The following is a 4,577-nucleotide window of genomic DNA, read 5'->3' as shown; positions in this document are numbered from 1 at the left end:
GGGGGAGCGTCCGGCGGGAGGGACGGACGACGACGGCGGCGGAGGGGCCGGCCCGCGTCGCGGGCGGGCGACGGCGCGCAAGCGGGACCCCGGAGTGGAAGGGCCTGCCTCCCGGCCCTGGCGAGCGAGGCGCCGCGCGAGAGCGAGCGAGCCCGTGGGCGCGTGCCGGGGGCAGGGCCGGCGGGCCGCGCGAGCCCGCCGCGAGGAAGAGGGGTTACGGGCCCCCGTGGCATTCTGAAACCTGTGCCGGCCCGCCGCCGGGCCGCCGCCGGGCCGCCGCGCCTCGCTGCCGATGCCGACGGCACCGGACACCGGTGTGGCCCCCCCGCCCGCCGCGTCCCGGCTGCCGCGCGCGCGTACCCGAGTTCGCCTGTCCCGCACTCTGCGCCGCGGGGCCGAGCACGGGGCTCGGCCCGCCGGCGGGTGCACGGCCCTCCCGAGGCCGCGCTCGCTCGCCGAGAGCCCGCTGCCGATTCCACCGCTGCCGGTGGGGGACCGCCTCCCCCCGTCTCTCCCCTCTCGCCTCTGCTGGTGCCCGCTCCGCTGCCGGTGCCCGTCTCCGGGAGCCGCGGCCCGCCCCCCCCCGCCCCCCCACCCCACGGCGCTCCGCTGCCGCTGGGGGGGAAGGGGAAGGGGGGGGGGGTCCGGCCCAGGGGAGGGCCCGGCGGGAGCGGGCGGCAGTGCGTGTGAGGGGCGGCGGGGCTTGGCTACTCCCCGGCGCCCGCGGGAGAGGAAGCGGCGGGCGCGGAGGCGAGGGAGACGGCCCTCCGGGTTGGGACGGGTCCCACGGGTCCCCACCCCTAAGCTGTGGGGGGCGGACCCGCGGCGGGCTGCGGCGGAGCAGCCCGTCCGCAGAGACCTGCGGGGGCAGGCGTTCCGGGATGGCGCGCGGGGCGGGCGCCGGGCCCCCGAGCGGGGGGCGTCGCGTTGAGGCCAAGCGAGGCGACGGTTCGTGCCCGAGTGGGCGGCCCGAGCCACGGCTCTCCTCCCGGGTGCAGCTGCCACCCGGCGCCGGGTTACTGAGGGAAACCCCGGGCCCTGGGAGGAGGACGAGGTCGTGGCGGCGGGTGTCGGGCGCACCCCGCGGGCGGACGCTCCGCCGAGGGGCGCGGGGGCCGGCTGGCGGGTGCCGGGTTCCCCCTCCGCGTCCCGTCTCGTCGCCGCTGCCGAGGCTGCCGCCGTCGCCGCGAGGCGGCGGCGGCCCGGTGGCGGGCGGCGGCGGGGGAGGCACCCCCGCGGGGATTTCAGGTCGTTTCCCTCACCCCAGGGCCAGGTACCTAGCGCCCGCGCTTCTCCTGCCCCCCCCTCGGTGACCCACCCGTGTGGTCCCGTGTGCCAGCGTGCTCCTCCCGGGTGCCGCACCGTGCGCGCCGCACCGGCCGTGCCTTCCCCCCCCCCGCCTCGGCTTCCCCCCACCCCGGTCCTTCCTCCCCCGCGGTGGGGGTGGGGGGGGCGGGGAGGGAGGGAGCGAGCGAGAGAGGGGAGAGGGCCTCCGGCCACCGCGGCCGCCGGCAGCCGCCCCGGGCAGGGATGGCCATGGGCCCCGGGCTCCGGGCCCGAGGGTTCTCGGTTGGAGAGCCGGGCGGAGGTTTAAAGACTCGGGCGGCCCGATGCGACTCGCGGAGGCGGCCGGGCGTGCTGCCGGAGGGCCGGGGGGTCGGCGCGCGCGGGCGCCGCGCCCCCCCATGCCAGCCGGCGCGCCCCGCGCTCGCCCCGCGGGCAGCCGGGACGGAGAGGGGTTACCCTGCCCCCTCTCTCCGCGGTCTGGTCTCGGCGGAGAGACGCCGCGCGGTCGGCCTAGTTGCCGGCCTGCCTCGAGCGTTGCGAGCCGGGCGCGAGCGCGTGCTCGCCGCCGGGAGGGCGAGCCCCCACCGCGGGTGGTGCGGGCGCCGAGCCTCCGCGCGTCTCCTCCTTCTCCCTGGCCGGTGCTTCTGGGTCTTCCGCCGTGGCCGCCGTCGGCGGCGCCCTACCCTACGCGCCCGCCCCGGCACTCTGCCGTCCGGGGCGCCCGCCTCGCTCTGCCCCGCCCGGCTCCGCCAGGCAGCGGGGGGGCGGTGGTGGGGCGGCGGCGGGGGCGGCCCGCCCCGCTCTCCGCGTGGAGACGGGGAGAGCGGGCGCCGTCCCCGTCCGTGCCGCCTTGCCCGCCTGCCCGCCGCCGGGCGTCTGTCCGCGGAGGGGACGGGCGAGCGCGTGGCGTCACCCGCGAGGCGGTGTGTGCGGGCGCGCGGGGGTGTGGGCGCCGCGGCGGCGGCGGCGGCGGCGGTCGAGCCGGAGGGCCGGCGAGGCGAGCGAGGAGCTGGGAAGCGCGGGGCCGGCGGGCCGCAGGCGCGCGGGCGGCGGGGCGACGCCGCTCCCGGTGGCGGCCGGGCTCTGACGCCTGGGGCGGGGGGGGGGTGGTCTGCGGGGACGGACCCCCCCCAACATCCCGAGGCAGGCGGTGTGGCCGGCCCGCCGCTCCCTGCCGGGCCAGACCGAGCCGGGCGCCTGGGCCGGACTCGAAGCGAGACAGGGTTTGTCCCCAGGTCGGGAGCGAGGGCTCCCCGCCCTTCTCGTTCGGGTTTGCCCTTCGTTTCCCCCCCCCCCCCTTTCTCTGTGCTTGTACGGTCAGTGAGGCAAGCCCCTCTCTTTCTCTCGCTCTCTCTCTCCTTCCGTCTCTGCCGTCCCTTGCTCAGCAGCCGGCGTCGGCGTGAGGAAGGGCGGTGGGGCGGAGGAGGAGGGGGCGGAGGAGGGGGGGCCCCCCAGGGGCTGCGAAAGCTGCCCGGTCCCCCCGCGCGCGCGGCGGGGACCGAAACCGAGACAACTCTTAGCGGTGGATCACTCGGCTCGTGCGTCGATGAAGAACGCAGCTAGCTGCGAGAATTAATGTGAATTGCAGGACACATTGATCATCGACACTTCGAACGCACTTGCGGCCCCGGGTTCCTCCCGGGGCTACGCCTGTCTGAGCGTCGCTTGACGGTCAATCGTCACCCGCGCCGTGGCGTGGGCGCAGCGGCGTGCCGCCCCTCGGTGGGTGTGGGGGGGGGCGCGGTTCGGGTGCGCCCGGCCGTGCCCGCCCTCCCCTCCGAGCCCGGCGGCTGCCGCCGCGCCGCGTGGCGCGCGCGGTGTGGCGCGGCTGGGGCGCCTCGCAGGCCCGTTGCCCCGGGGAGAGGGGGGGTGCTCTCCTTCCCCTCCCCGCGCGGCCGGGCCTTCGTCCCCCTAAGTGCAGACTCGGGAAACCCCCGCTCCCGGAGCGCCCGCGTCGCGGACTTCGTCCCGCCGGGCCCCCAGATCGGGTCGGTCGCGGTGGCCCGGCGCCCGGCGCCGCCCGCCCGCCACCACCGCCAGTGCCGCCGCACGGGCCTCTCCTCCACCACTCTCCCGGTGGTGCGCCGGTCCCCCGTTCCCCTCCGGCAGAGGGGACGGCCGGCCGCCCTTTGCCTCGCCCTGGCCCTGACCGCCGCCGTTTCGGCGCCCGCCGGGCCCCCCCCAACCCCGCGCTTCCCCGCGTCCGCAGCGCGTCGTCGAGCCACTTCCACCCGCCGGCTGGCGTCAGCCGCGCGGCGTTGCGTTGAGGCCCGGCGGCGGCGGCGGCGCGCGGGGGGCCGCGGCCGGGGGGGGGGCCGCGCAGCGCGGGCGCCGTGGGGCGGCGGCGGGGCGGGGGGCGAGGGAGGGCGCGCCGCGCCGTCCCCACGCCGGGGCGGAGAGCGGAGGTCAGCGGCCGGGAGGAGGAGGCGGCCGCAGAGCGGCGGAGGGCTGCGCGAGTGGCGTGAGCGAGCGAGCGCGCGTTGGCGAGCCGGGCCCGGGGGGGGGAGGCGCGGGCCTCGTCCCCGGCCCCGCGCGGCTGTCTGCGGGTGGGTACCGCGGTGGTACCGCTCCGTGCTGCCGCGCGCGCGTGCCGGCGGGCCGGCCCGCCGTCCTCTCCCCCTGCGCGGCGGCGTCCGCCGCGTGCCGGCGGGGGCCTCGGGCCGTCCTCCCAGCTGCCTCGGGCCCGCTCCGGGAGTCGAAGCGCGAGGGGCGCGGCGCGCGCGGGCGCGCCGGCCCCGTCCCCATCCGATTGCGACCTCAGATCAGACGTGGCGACCCGCTGAATTTAAGCATATTAGTCAGCGGAGGAAAAGAAACTAACCAGGATTCCCTCAGTAACGGCGAGTGAAGAGGGAAGAGCCCAGCGCCGAATCCCCGCCCCGCGGTGGGGCGCGGGAAATGTGGCGTACAGAAGCCCCCATCCCCGGCGCCGCTCTCGGGGGGCCCAAGTCCTTCTGATCGAGGCCCAGCCCGCGGACGGTGTGAGGCCGGTAGCGGCCCCCCGGCGCGCCGGGACCGGGGCTTCTCGGAGTCGGGTTGCTTGGGAATGCAGCCCAAAGCGGGTGGTAAACTCCATCTAAGGCTAAATACCGGCACGAGACCGATAGTCAACAAGTACCGTAAGGGAAAGTTGAAAAGAACTTTGAAGAGAGAGTTCAAGAGGGCGTGAAACCGTTAAGAGGTAAACGGGTGGGGTCCGCGCAGTCCGCCCGGAGGATTCAACCCGGCGGGCTCGGTCGGCCGGCTCGGGCCTCGGCGGATCCCCGCCTCCGCCTCCCCTCCGCCCCCCT

At 78.2% G+C, this 4,577-nt stretch overlaps 1 non-coding gene across 1 annotated transcript; it reads left to right on the top strand.

Moving 5' to 3' along the window:
• The first annotated feature begins 2,798 nt into the window (after positions 1-2,798).
• Positions 2,799-2,951, top strand: LOC135326652 (5.8S ribosomal RNA). Its single transcript, XR_010386943.1, has one exon. It is a non-coding gene; the product is annotated as a 5.8S ribosomal RNA (ribosomal RNA).
• The last annotated feature ends 1,626 nt before the right edge of the window (positions 2,952-4,577 follow it).

Source organism: Dromaius novaehollandiae, unplaced genomic scaffold (genome assembly GCF_036370855.1).
Source record: "Dromaius novaehollandiae isolate bDroNov1 unplaced genomic scaffold, bDroNov1.hap1 HAP1_SCAFFOLD_196, whole genome shotgun sequence".
Classification (NCBI taxonomy): domain Eukaryota; kingdom Metazoa; phylum Chordata; class Aves; order Casuariiformes; family Dromaiidae; genus Dromaius; species Dromaius novaehollandiae.
Note: the sequence above shows the minus strand (reverse complement) of the source record. Positions and strands in the feature narration are given on the sequence as shown.